Source organism: Dioscorea cayenensis, chromosome 16 (assembly GCF_009730915.1).
Source record: "Dioscorea cayenensis subsp. rotundata cultivar TDr96_F1 chromosome 16, TDr96_F1_v2_PseudoChromosome.rev07_lg8_w22 25.fasta, whole genome shotgun sequence".
In the NCBI taxonomy this organism is placed as follows: Eukaryota; Viridiplantae; Streptophyta; class Magnoliopsida; order Dioscoreales; family Dioscoreaceae; genus Dioscorea; species Dioscorea cayenensis.
The window spans coordinates 15,837,919-15,852,848 of NC_052486.1; the positions used below are offsets into that span (position 1 = coordinate 15,837,919).

General features: G+C 43.6%; 2 pseudogenes; both read right to left on the reverse strand.

Annotated features, from left to right (window-relative positions):
- Positions 1 to 3,931: 3,931 nt before the first annotated feature.
- On the reverse strand, positions 3,932 to 4,911 carry LOC120278556 (annotated as a pseudogene).
- Positions 4,912 to 10,639: 5,728 nt separating this feature from the next.
- LOC120278557 lies at positions 10,640 to 11,982 on the reverse strand (annotated as a pseudogene).
- Between the last annotated feature and the right edge of the window lie 2,948 nt (positions 11,983 to 14,930).

A 14,930-nucleotide genomic window follows, 5' to 3' on the forward strand; every position in this document is an offset into this window, starting at 1 on the left:
TAAAATGGAGGATAAAAAAGGTAGATACCACCCAACTCGCTAACAACATTAGGGGGTTGAGGAGGGGGAAGGGGATGTCCGTAATGAACTACTTACACTAATTCCCTAATCACTTACTTCTTAAAGTAAGGATAAGACAAATAAAAAGAAAGACTTTTTTCTTTTTTTATAAGAATATATATATATAGCACTTGTACGTCCCCAGAGAGCATGGTAATGCGGAGGTGCCCTAGATGGGGTTCTAAGACACCCAGTGAAATGGTCGATTTCCCATATTCCTTTTTTCTCGGGCATATCGAGAGGTTGGTGTAGTACAAGAATGAGAAATCCGTAGCGTGCCCCTACCTATAAACCTATAAAAAATACTAACAAGGTCCCCTTGCATATATCCCGCAAGTGCACGGGTTTGTCGAAGTAATAATCCCGGGTGAGCGGGTATCAAATCCACAAGGAGTAGGGAATAAAAATACTTAATTCGATTCTTAGCTATGTGAAAGATCAATGATAATGAGTGTGGCAATGATTCAATTCTCAACAGTAAAAGCAACAAGTAAGAGAGCAATAGTAAAGAAGGGGGTAAGGCAATCGATAAAGATAGAGTACCCGGATGATGCTCCACTTAGGATAATTGTTTCAACTGCAAGAACCCTCTATTATGCTTCCTAATCAATGCAATGGTGAGTCGTGGAAATCCTTAATTACATAGTCCCAAATCTAAGGTCAACTATGCCTAACTCTCAGTACATGTCCCCGGAAGAGAAAATTGAACAATCTCAACACCTCGCACTCGCGATAGAGTTGCAATGAGCTCTAGGGATTCCAAGTGATAAATCTCTTGCTAATTATAGACCCTAACCCTTTGGTCCAGTGGAAGGTCCCGTGAACCACAATTAAGCCCTAGATGCTAAGATCACCTCAACGCTTCACTCCGCTGCACGCGCAACTAAGCCCCCGCTGAAGTTCATCCCTTAGACCATTCACTCTATTATGGCCGCAAAGAACTCGAGGAATGGAGGTAGAATCTATCACGCCGAGGGGAAAGGGGACGCTCCCTATACCTCTCGACTCACCCTCTCAACCCTCTCCAACCTAGCTTTTGTCTAACGCTCATGGTGTGTCACTCACTCACAAGATTACCAACAAGAACTCTCAACCCTAGTGTCACTCTAGGGAAATGTTCATACAATCAAGCATTCAAGGTTAGAACTCATAATAAACATCAATTTATTGAAAGCATAATAAAGAAGTTCAATAAAACGAATACATCCTAGGGTTCACAATCACCCAAGTACCCACTAAGGGTTTAGCTCTCCATGGAGCTAAGTACAATCAAAGAAATCGAATGTAAAAGCAATGAATCCATAAAGGAAACCCCTCGATGGTCGTGTTGATGGTCTTGTGGAAAGTCCTCTCACTGTCGTCCAAGGATTCCCTCGTCCCGGGTATAGGATACGCCTCGCTGGAAGCTCCCCTACCAACCTTCTTCCTAAGGAATGACGATGTTAGAGCCATAGAACATCTCCAAAACCTTGGCCAATACCCCTCAAAACCTTAGCCGAAGACCTCTCTCAAGTTGGGGAAAAGATGGAGAAAAGAATACCAAAATCGGGGCTAAATCGGCTTTAAATAGGGCTGGAATCGGGCGACTACACGAGTGGATGCTCCACGCCATCAGTGGAATTTCCACACGGGCGTGGATAATTTCCACACGCCCGTGGGGTTCTCTTCTTCTCGGTATCTCGGCCGGTCAGAAATAGAGGTCTGCACATAAAGATATGCTACAATGTTGCTACAATGCTCGCCACAAGATTCGACTCGAATGGCTTCCCAATTCCATACTTTCATCGGGTAACGCAAACGAGCACACGCTCACGCCGTGGATCACTTGCTTCTTCAATGGTGTACATGTTGGTGGAGCTCTTGTTCTATGTGCATAAGTCGAATGCTCAAGTGTGACTGACAAGTTGCCCTTGCGTATATCCCGTAAGTGCACGGGTTTGTCGAGTAATAATCCCGGGTGAGCGGGTCGAATCCACGGAAGTAGGGAGTAAAGACACTTAATTCAATTCTTAGCTATGTGGAGTATCAACAATGATAAGTGTGATAATGATTCAATTCTCAACAATTAAAAGCAACAAGCAAGAGAGCAAAAGTAAGGAAGAGGTAAGGCAATCGATAAAGATGGGGTACTCGGATGATGCTTCACCTAGGATAATCGCTTCAAGTACAAGAACTCTCTATTATGCTTCCTAATCAATGCAATGGTGAGTCGTGGAAATCGTTACATACATAGTCCCAAATCTAAGGTCAACTATGCCTAACTCTATTCATGTCCCGGAGGAGAGATTAAATAACCTCTTAACCTCACACTCGAATAAAGTTGCAATGAGCTCTAGTGATTCCAAGTGATAAATCGCTTCCTAATTATAGACCTAACCCTTTGGTCTAAGCTGAAGGTCCCTAGCCATAATTAAGACCTAGATACTAAGATCCCCTCAACGCTTCACTCCATTGCACGTGCAACTAGGCCCCAACAGAGGTTCATCCCTTAGACCATTCACTCGATTAAGGCCACAAAGAACTCAAGGAACGGAGGTAGAATCTATCACGTCGGAGGGGAAAGGGGACGCTCCTGTATCTCTCGACTCACCCTCTCAACCCTCTCCAACCTAGCTCTGTCTAACGCTCGTGGTGTGTCACTCACTCACAAGGTTACCAATAAGAACTCTCAACCCTAGTGTCACTCTAGGAGAAATATTCATACAATCAAGCATTCAAGGTTGGAACTCACAATAAGCATTCAATGAAATGAATACATCCTAGGGTTCACAATCACCCAAGTACCCACTAGGGGTTTAGCTCTCCATGGAGCTAAGTACAATCAAAGAAACCGAATGTAAAAGTAATGAATCCATAAAGAAACCCCCTAGATGGTCGTGTTGATGGTCTTGTGGAAAGTCCTCTACTCGTCGTCCAAGGATTCCCTCGTCCGGTATAAGATACGCCTCGACGGAAGCTCCCCTACCAACCTTCTTCCTAAGGAATGACGATGTCAGAGCCATAGAACATCTCCAAAACCTTGGCCAATACATCTCAAAACCCTAGCCGAAGCCCTCTCTCAAGTTGGGGAAAAGATGGAGAAAAGAATACCAAAATCAGGGCTGAATCGGCTTTAAATAGGGCTGGAATCGGGCAACTCCACGGGCGTGGACGCTACACGCACCCCTGCAGAATTTCCACACGGGCGTGGATAATTTCCACACGCCCGTGTGGATTCTCTATTTCTCTGATTTCTCGGGCGGCTGTGAACAGTGCTGCTATAGTACTTGCTATAGTGTTCCTCATCACTTATCAAGTACACTACGCATTCGTATCGCACAAGCACTTATCAAGTACACTACGCTCATCACGTTTTTTTGTTGTCGATGAAATTCTTCCTATCTTTCTTGCATCATAGGTAAGGCAAAGCGCTTTCTTTTAAAGAAGCATCTGGTTCCATCTTTCTTTCGTTTGTTAACCCACCATTTTCTAAGAAGGATTTTAGTAATTCGGGATCTATACTACTTGGAATGGCTCTCTCATATTGAGAAATTCTATCTAGTGGCATTCGATCCACGTGAATCCCTTGACAAATGTTTGCATAAATCACTACAATTTGTTTTTCAATTGGAAGTGGTGAATATTGTGGTTGTTTGTGCACTACGTAAGTCTTGCACCTCTATTGAGTAATGCCCGAGTCGTAGCATCAAGGTCGACCCAAATTGAGCGAAGGTGACCACTGCGATATTATGGCAATTCTAGTTTTTGAACTACCGCGAACTTGTTTCTATAGCTCTCAACCGAGTGGCGGAACCTCAGCTAGCGATGATAAGCCAACGTTAATAGTTTGGTCTAATTCCGCGATAAAAAGAGCTCTGCTTTCCGAACAGGTTTATCCATCTGTAATGGGGATCACATTGGTGGGGATATAGGCTGATATGTCTCCAACTTGTGTTTCAATGATGGGTAACTGTGATCGAGATACATGCACCTCATGCAGTCCGATCGCTTTTAGCGTCTCTTTCTAAGAGACGGAGCGTAAATAGAAAACATTTCTTGGGAAAGCCTCACTGCCTAGTGGTCAGGCGTAACAATAATGACATTTTGTCGATATGCCACCTTTGTTTACTAAGATCATCATATTATTAATGCGTGCATTCCATTATCCCGAAATATTCCCCCATGGCACACCCGAATATGGGGCCAGAAATTGCAGAGGAGCGAGATCCGGGCGTTGGTCGCTATAAGAATGGAATATTCCAAAGCATTCACTTCTAGAAGAATTTGAACTAATTGTGCCCACGATCGGCGTTTACTGTCCAATCGCTACATAGACACAATACAATGTCTCACTCGGAGAGGTACCCCTTGAGTTCATTTGCTTTTTGGTTTAATATAGTATCGATAGCTATAGTTGTTTTTCCGCTTTGTTTGTCCCCGATTATAAGTTCTCGTTGACCACGGCCTATAGGAACCCGAGGCTATCCACTGCTTTTAAGCCCTGTTTGCATAGGATCGTGTCATGCATTTATGTTCAATAATCCTGGGTGTTTTTACTTGACACGTCTTCATTCGTGATCGTTTAGGAGCCCCTCTTCCATCAATAGGTACTCCCCAAGCGTCGACCACATGGCCTAACATAGCCTTTCTGCGAGAACATCCACAATAGATCCGAGTGCGTTTGACAAGATCTCCTTCTTTTTATAGCGGTACCACTACCAAAGACAACAATACCTACATTCTCATTCTCAAGATTCAAGGCTATTCCTTTCACACAGCGGCAAATTCCACCATTTCTCCAGCTTGAATCTCGCTCAATCCATAAACACGTGCAATCCCATCTCCAAGTGAGGACCACTCGACCAATCTCATCCACTTGAAAATTCGTGTAAAAGTTGGTCATTCTACTTTCTCATAGAGTCGTGAGTTTCGCATCTACGGGAGATAATTCCATACTTGAACATAGAAAGGCGATGATAGAGTCAAGGGAGAAATCGCTTTTACTAATTTACTAAATATAATAATAATTAATTTTCGAGAGGCGAGTAAGTGGGCTCTTTTGCATATGTTAAGCATATAGCTAAGGCTCTTTAAAAAAATAGGAAGAATAGCGCTTTTCTTTCTATCTATTTATGATAAAAGCAGAGCGACCAACGCCACCTTGGCAACTCTAAAAAAAGTGCATTAAGGCTAGTGGAACAAAAGGGCCCTTAGACAAAGGACCCAAGACTTCATTGCTCGATTCAGGACTACGCCTCTGGGGAAGTGCTCACATCAACTAGAATTTGGATGGAGCTTTTGAGTGGGTTAGAGTGTTTTGCTGAACCCGGAAAGGGGAAAAAACCCATTCTCCAAAGTAGTGAAGTGAGCTAGGATAATAAGACAATAGGTCTTATGGGCCAAGCCAGCTATCGACCAGATGGTGGGAATTAATCCGGAGAGAGAAGGTCTAGTGTTCTCGAGCAAGGCGGTAAGGCAACAAGTAAAAAGAGCAAAAAGTAGCGGGAGGTAAGGCAATCGATAAATATGGGGAACTCGGATGATGCTTCACCCTAGGATAATCGCTCAAGTGCAAGAACTCTCTATTATGCTTCCTAATCAATGTAATGGTGAGTCGTGGAAATCCTTACATACATAGTCCCAAATCTAAGGTCAACTATGCCTAACTCTATTCATGTCCCGGAGGAGATTAAATAACCTCTCAACCTCGCACTCGAATAAAGTTGTAATGAGCTCTAGGGATTCCAAGTGATAAATCGCTTCCTAATTATAGACCTAACACTTTGGTTCAAGCGGAAGGTCCCTAGCCACAATTAAGCCCTAGATACTAAGATCCCATTAACGCTTCACTCCATTGCACGCAGACTAGGCTCCCAGCTGGAGGTTCATCCCTTAGACCATTAACTTTATTATGGCCGCAAAGAACTCAAGGAACGGAGGTAGAATCTATCACGCCGGAGGGAAAAGGGGACGCTCCTGGACCTCTCGACTCACCCTCTCAACCCTCTCCAACCTAGCTTTGTCTAACGCATGCGTGGTGTGTCACTCACTCACAAGGTTACCAACAAGAACTCTCAACCCTAGTGCCACTCTAGGGGAAATGTTCATACAATCAAGCATTCAAGGTTGGAACTCGTAATAAACATCAATTTATTGAAAGCATAATAAAGAAGTTCAATGAAAACGAATACATCCTAGGGTTCACAATCACCCAAGTACCCACTAGGGGTTTAGCTCTCCATGGAGCTAAAGTACAATCAAAGAAATCGAATGTAAAAAGCAATGAATCCATAAAAGAAAACCCCCTCGATGGTAGTGTTGATGGTCTTGTGGAGAGTCCTCTACTAGTCGTCCAAGGATTCCCTCGATCCCAGTATAGGATACGCCTCGACGGAAGCTCCCCTACCAACCTTCTTCCTAAGGAATGACGATGTCGAGCCATAGAACATCTCCAAAACCTTGGCCAATACCCCTCAAAAACCCTAGCCAAGCCCTCTCTCAAGTTGGGGAAAAGATGGAGAAAAAGAATACCAAAATCGGGGCTAAATCGGCTTTAAATAGAAATCTGGAATCAGGGCGACTACAGGGCGTGGATGCTCCACGCCACGTCACGGAATTTCCACACGGGCATGGATAATTTCCACACGCCCGTGTAGGTTCTCTGTTTCTTTGGTATCTCGGCCGGCTGTGAATAGTGCTGCTACAGTACATGCTACAATGTTGCTACAATGCTCTGCCACAGTATTCGACCTGAATGGCTTCCCAATTCCATACTTTCATCGGGGTAACGCAAACAGGCACACATTCACGTCGTGGATCACTTGCTTCTTCAATGGTGTACACGTTGGTGGAGCTCTTGTTCTATGTGCATAAGTCGGAATGCTCAAGTGTGACTAATAAGTTCCCCTTGCGTATATCCCGTAAGTGCACGGGTTTGTCGAAATAATAATCCCGGGTGAGCGGGGTCGAATCCACAGGAAGTAGGGAGTAAAGACACTTAATTCAATTCTTAGCTATGTGGAGTATCAACAATGATAAGTGTGATAATGATTCAATTCTCAACAATTAAAAGCAACAAGTAAGAGAGCAAAAGTAAGAAAGAGGTAAGGCAATCGATAAAGATGGGGTACTCGGATGATGCTTCACCTAGGATAATCGCTTCAAGTACAAGAACTCTCTATTATGCTTCCTAATCAATGCAATGGTTAGTCATGGAAATCCTTACATACATAGTCCCAAATCTAAGGTCAACTATGCCTAACTCTATTCATGTCCCGGAGGAGAGATTAAATAACCTCTCAACCTCGCACTCGAATAAAGTTGTAATGAGCTCTAGGGATTCCAAGTGATAAATCGCTTCCTAATTATAGACCTAACACTTTGGTTCAAGCGGAAGGTCCCTAGCCACAATTAAGCCCAAGATACTAAGATCCCATTAACGCTTCACTCCATTGCACGCGCAACTAGGCCCCAGCGGAGGTTCATCCCTTAGACCATTAACTTTATTATGGCCGCAAAGAACTCAAGGAACGGAGGTAGAATCTATCACGCCGGAGGGAAAAGGGGGACGCTCCCGGACCTCTCGACTCACCCTCTCAACCCTCTCCAACCTAGCTTTGTCTAACGCATGCGTGGTGTGTCACTCACTCACAAGGTTACCAACAAGAACTCTCAACCCTAGTGCCACTCTAGGGGAAATGTTCATACAATCAAGCATTCAAGGTTGGAACTCAGTAATAAAACATCAATTTATTGAAAGCATAATAAAGAAGTTCAATGAAACGAATACATCCTAGGGTTCACAATCACCCAAGTACCCACTAGGGGTTTAGCTCTCCATGGAGCTAAGTACAATCAAAAGAAATCGAATGTAAAAAGCAATGAATCCATAAAGAAACCCCCTCGATGGTCAGTGTTGGATGGTCTTGTGGAGAGTCCTCTACTAGTCGTCCAAGGATTCCCTCGTCCGAGTATAGGATACGCCTCGACGGAAGCTCCCCTACCAACCTTCTTCCTAAGGAATGAGCGATGTCGAGCCATAGAACATCTCCAAAACCTTGGCCAATACCCCTCAAAACCCCTAGCCGAAGCCCTCTCTCAAGTTGGGGAAAAGATGGAGAAAAAGAATACCAAAATCGGGGCTAAATCGGCTTTTAAATAGAGTGGAATCGAGGCGACTACTACGGGCGTGGATGCTCCAGCGCCGTCTTGGAATTTCCACACGGGCATGGATAATTTCCACATGCCCGTGTGGGTTCTCTTTTCTTCTGGTATCTCGGCCGCTGTGAGCAGTCTGCTACGAGTACATGCTACAATGTTACTACAATGCTACGCCACGATGTCGACACTGAATGGCTTCCCAATTCCATACTTTCATCGGGGTACGCAAAGCAAGCACACGTTCACGTCGTGGATCACTTGCTTCTTCAATGGTGTACACGTTGGTGGAGCTCTTGTTCTATGTGCATAAGTCGGAATGCTCAAGTGTGACTAATAAGTTCCCCTTGCGTATATCCCGTAAGTGCACGGGTTTGTCGAAATAATAATCCCGGGTGAGCGGGGTCGAATCCACAGGAAGTAGGGAGTAAAGACACTTAATTCAATTCTTAGCTATGTGGAGTATCAACAATGATAAGTGTGATAATGATTCAATTCTCAACAATTAAAAGCAACAAGTAAGAGAGCAAAAGTAAGGAAGAGGTAAGGCAATCGATAAAGATGGGGTACTCGGATGATGCTTCACCTAGGATAATCGCTTCAAGTACAAGAACTCTCTATTATGCTTCCTAATCAATGCAATGGTGAGTCGTGGAAATCCTTACATACATAGTCCCAAATCTAAGGTCAACTATGCCTAACTCTATTCATGTCCCGGAGGAGAGATTAAATAACCTCTCAACCTCGCACTCGAATAAAGTTGCAATGAGCTCTAGGGATTCCAAGTGATAAATCGCTTCCTAATTATAGACCTAACCCTTTGGTCTAGGCGGAAGGTCCCTAGCCACAATTAAGCCCTAGATACTAAGATCCCCTCAACGCTTCACTCCATTGCACGCGCAACTAGGCCCCAGCAAAAGTTCATCCCTTAGACCATTCACTCTATTATGGCCGCAAAGAACTCAAGGAACGGAGGTAGAATCTATCACGTCGGAGGGGAAAGGGGACGCTTCTGTACCTCTCGACTCACCCTCTCAACCCTCTCCAACCTAGCTTTGTCTAACGCTCGTGGTGTGTCACTCACTCACAAGGTTACCAACAAGAACTCTCAACCCTAGTGTCACTCTAGGGGAAATGTTCATACAATCAAGCATTCAAGGTTGGAACTCACAATAAACATCAATTTATTGAAAGCATAATAAAGAAGTTCAATGAAACGAATACATCCTAGGGTTCACAATCACCCAAAGTACCCACTAGGGGTTTAGCTCTCCATGGAGCTAAGTACAATCAAAGAAATCGAATGTAAAAAGCAATGAATCCATAAAGAAACCCCCTAGATGGTCGTGTTGATGGTCTTGTGGAAAGTCCTCTACTCGTCGTCCAAGGATTCCCTCGTCCGGTATAAGATATGCCTCGACTGAAGCTCCCCTACCAACCTTCTTCCTAAGGAATGACGATGTCGGAGCCAGTAGAACATCTCCAAAACCTTGGCCAATACCCCTCAAAACCCCTAGCCGAAGCCCTCTCTCAAGTTGGGGAAAAAGATGGAGAAAAGAATACCAAAAATCGGGGCTGAATCGGGCTTTTAAATAGAGCTGGAATCGGGCAACTCCACGGCGTGGGACGCTACACGCACTCTGCAGAATTTCCACACGGGCGTGGATAATTTCCACACGCCCGTGTGGATTCTCTGCTTCTCGATTTCTCGGCGGTCGTGAACAGTGTTGCTATAGTACTTGCTACGGTGTTACTACGAGTGCACTCGCTACGCCTTTCGACTCGAATAACGTCCCCAATTCCATACTTTCATCGGGAGTAACGCAAAGCGGCACACGCTCACGTCGTTAATCACTTGCTTCTTCATCGATATATATATTGGTGGAGCTCTTGTTCTTATATGCATAAGACGGAATGCTCGAGTGTGACTGCCTTTGTGCCCCTCCAAATGGATGTGCTCACTCGAATGCGAGGAGGTTGGCGCACACTCTAGCATCTCACACCGTCCCTATGTCTTCGCCTTTGAACCTTAGCAAGATCTCCTCCAAAATAGGTGCATTATGATCCACATTGGCCTATTTCCTTCAAACTCAGCCTCACAACCATACCTGCATAAAAAGTAACATAAAAAAACACATATTAATGTGAAAAACTCGAGAAAAGTAATGCTCAATGAAAGGAATGAACACTTCGCATTCATATCGCACAAGCACTTATCAAGTACACAACGCTCATCACGTTTTTTTGTTGTCGATGAAATTCTTCCTATCTTTCTTGCATCATAGGTAAGGCAAAAGCGCTTTCTTTTTAAAGAAGCATCCGGTTCCATCTTTCTTTCGTTTGTTAACCCACCATTTTTCTAAGAAGGATTTTTAGTAATTCGGGATCTATACTACTTGGAATGGCTCTCTCATATTGAGAAATTCTATCTAGTGGCATTCGATCACGGAATCCCTTGACAAACTGCATAAATCACTACAATTTGTTTTTTTCAATTGGAAGTGGTGAATATTGTGGTTGTTTGTGCACTTCTGTAAGCCTTGCACCTCTATTAAGTAATGCCTGAGTCATAGCATCAAGGTCTGACCCAAATTGAGCGAAGGCGGCCACTTCACGATATTGTGCCAATTCTAGTTTTTGAACTACCGCTGGACTTGTTTCATAGCTCTCAACTGAGCGGCGGACTCGACGCTGACCGATGATAAGCCAACGTTAATAGCTGGTCTAATTTCGCGATAAAAAGAGCTCTATTTCCGAACGATTTATCCATCCGTAATGGGGATCACATTGGTGGGGATATAGGCTGATATGTCTCCGACTTGTGTTTCAATGACGGGTAACGCAGTCGAGCTACCTGCACCTGTCTCGGTCCGATCGCTTTAGCGGCTCTTTCTAAGAGACGGAATGTAAATAGAAAAACATTTCTTGGGAAAGCCTCACGGCTCGGTGGTCGGTAGTAATAATAATGACATTTGTCAATATGCCACCGCTGCTTTACTAAGATCATCATATATTATTAATGCGTGCATTCCATTATCCCGAAATATTCCCCCATGGCACACCCGAATATGGGGCCGAAATTGCAGAGGAGCAGGATCCGAAGCGATGGCTCCTACAAGAATGGAATATTCCAAAGCATTCACTCGGAAGAATTTGAACTAATTGTGCCACAGTCGAAGCGTTTTCGTCCAATCGCTACATAGACACAATACAATGTCTCACTCGGAGAGTTACCCCTTGAGTTCATTTGCTTTTGGTTTAATATAGTATCGATAGCTATAGCTGTTTTTCCAGTTTGTTTGTCCCCGATTATAAGTTCTCGTTGACCACGGCCTATAGGAACCAGGCTATCCATCGCTTTTTAAGCCCTGTTTGCATAGGTTCGTGCACGATTTACGTTCAATAATCCATGGGGCTTTTTACTTCGACACGTCTTCGTTTCTGATCGCTTAGAGCACCCTCTTCCATCAATAGGTACTCCCCAACGCGTCGACCACATGGCCTAACATAGCCTTTCCCACGAGGAACATCCACAATAGATCCGAGTGCGTTTGACAAGATCTCCTTCTTTAATAGCGGTATCACTACCAAAGACAACAATACCTACATTCTCATTCTCAAGATTCAAGGCTATTCCTTTCACACCGCTGGCAAATTCCACCATTTCTCCAGCTTGAATCTCGTTCAATCCATAAACACGTGCAATCCCATCTCCAATCGAGACCACTCGACCCGATCTCATCCACTTGAAAATTCGTGTAAAACGTTGGTCATTCTACTTTCTCATAGAGTCGTGAGTTTCGCATCTCTAGGGAGATAATTCCATACTTGAACAAAGAAAGACGATGATAGAGTCAAGGGAAGAAATTTGCTTTTACTAATTTACTAAATATAATAATAATTAATTTTAGAGGCGAGTAAGTGGGCTCTTTGCATATGTTAAGCATATAGCTAAGGCTCTTTTAAAAAAATTGGAAGAATAGCGCTTTCTTTCTATCTATTTATGATAAAACGAGACCACCAACGCCACCTTGGCAACTCTGAAAAGTGCATTAAGGCTAGTGGAACGAAAGGGCCCTTAGACAAAGGACCCAAGACTTCATTGCTCGATTCGGACTCGCCTCGGGGAAGTGCTCACATCAACTAGAATTTGGATGGAGCTTTCCGATGGGTTAGAGTGTTTGCGAACCAGAAAGGGGAAAAACCCATTCTCCAAAGTAGTGAAGTGAGCTAGGACAATAAGACAATAGGTCTCATGGGCCAAGCCAGCTATCAGGCAGTGAGTGGGAATCAATCCAGAAAGAGAGAAGGTCTAGTGTTCTCGAGCAAAGTACTATATTTCTTCGCTTCAAAATGGGCTTTTCGAAGTTCTTGCCTTCTTTTGTTCTGCTCTAGTTCTACTTGAGTGGATCGGGTAGAAGGTCTAATGGATGAATCCTACAAGAAGAGGGAAGAACTATCATGTCTGTAGTGGATAAACTCGGTTTGTAGGGACTGAAGTGCTAGAGGCTCGAATGTGGCTTAGTCGATTGTCCGGATGATGTGGGACTCCCCGGGTTCTTTGAGGAAAGCTCTTCAAGTTGCTAGTTCTTCTACTCTTGAGACAAGTGCTCTTAGCTTCCGATAGTTAGTTTACGCATTCTTTTCCTTAGTCCGAAGAATTCCAAGGCCTTGCTTGACTCGCGATTCATTCTCACAGAGTACTTTTTTTGAGCTTTGAATCTCTTGCTTGAACTTTCGAATGAAAAACAAAGAAAAGCAAGGAGAAGAAGAACAAGGACAACCTTTCCAAAGAAGTAGTTGCAGCAAAGGTCGTGAGACCCGAAGAAAGAAAGCTTAACTCCAGTAAGTACCCTTGGTGGGGATGTACTTTATTGGCGATACCAAGCTTTGGTGGAGAACTCGAGTAGGCCGATGATGCTCGGGCTGGTCGGACTACCTTCGGCTGGTGGGATGAGTTTCTAAAGGTGTTGCGGGATTGCCCGAAGAGGGAAAAGCTGGCTGCATTAAGCCCTGAGGGCAACAGTGACTCGGAGCCGAATCAATCTTCTGCAATTGTTGGGGACTCAACGGGCAGTGAAAGGTATGACTTCTCATTCTCTTCTTTATGTGCCACTCGACTTTTGAATGGCGAGGGAAGCCCTGAGCCATGGTGGACACTGGATCCACTCATAATTTCATTCGAGAGGCAACCATTGCACGGTTTGGGTTGAGCGTTGGCACGCGCACCAGCCGTGTCAAGGCAATCAAACTCCCGAGCCCAGAGCGATAGCGAGCGAGTACCTTGAGAATGAAGGCATTGTTATTTTCAGCATAATTATTGGCCCGATATAGGCGAGGACATTGAAGCTTATGTGAAGTTGTGCCGAGAAGACAAGTCCGAGAGAAGATGCGAAGTTGGTCTTCTTCAGCCCTTTTGCCCTGTCCCGGAAAGGCCTTGGCAATCCCGTGAGGCGGACCCGAGAGGATCAATGGTTTCTTGTAGGAGTATCTTCGTCACTAATGTGTCTGCTTTCGCAGAAGGAACCCGGTTAAGTTAACTTGATGTGGCCCAGTTCTCGTATGGGTAACCCCGCTTGTCATCATCACGTAAAGGGGTCGTGGAAGGGTTCGAATCTCACCGCCAAGAGAGGAAGAAAGAATAGGTGCTTTCAAAAGCTTCTCTCGGGATGAAATGAAGAAGTATGCTGACCAAGGGCCTCCTCTTAAGATATTGGATCAATTTTTCGGACTCCATGAATTGTACTAAAAGTCTGCTCCGAATGGGTAGAGCTTAGCTAATTTTTGTTTTTCCACTGATTCTCCCCATCTTCCATGGCTTTCGGAGATGAAAAAAATCTAGTTTACACCTTCTGCATTTAAATAATTTAGCTTGTAAGAGAACAATTTTCTCTAAGTGTTCAACCAAAGTAGCAACACGAACCATAACCTGGGAATCATTGGGGTTAAAAACAATTGCTAGAACATGAACTATTAGTGCCTCAAGCGTATATTGACCAAACTCGTAAAAGCAATTCCATATCATCGACTTCAATCACCCATTTCGTAAGATAGTCCCTAGCACATTCTAGTTCGTTCGCAATTAAAAAGTTTGATAATGTTTTTTTAGTACTACTATAGATCAATTCCTCATCAAAGTTCATAGTTTTATCGTCAATAGTAATTTGGAGATCACATAATTCGTCTTCAGTTAATTTACCTTTTTTGCTTTCTAAAAGGGAAACCACTTCTTCTTTGTACAAGGCAGAATTAGATGCTTTATAGTTTGTTCCGCTTTGTGGTTCTTTTTTACTCAAATAATATTGGTAAAACTCCTCACAAAACCTTATTAATTTGGTTTTATCTTCATCTTTTAATGGCAAATCACTCAATGAGTTGGTGACCCAAGTATTGTTGAATACCGTAGAAAAGAACCTTCTCATAAAACATTGGTTAACAAATAAATAATGAACAAATTTCACTTTGGGGCAGCCCACTGTTTGGTATTTTTATGTGCAATTGATAATTATCATATATTTCTTTTTATGTAAGGACTTTTAATGAACTTTCTTTGGCGGACAAGACTTCATCATCATCATTATCTTCTTCTAGTAGTTCTATAATTCTAGAAGGATATTATCCTCCAACTTTGATGGATAAACTCTTTCAATGTTTCTTACGAGGACATTCCGCTTGGAGCCGTTCTATTAATGAACAATCGCAAGCCCCTTTTTATAGAGCTTCCTCGTAATATT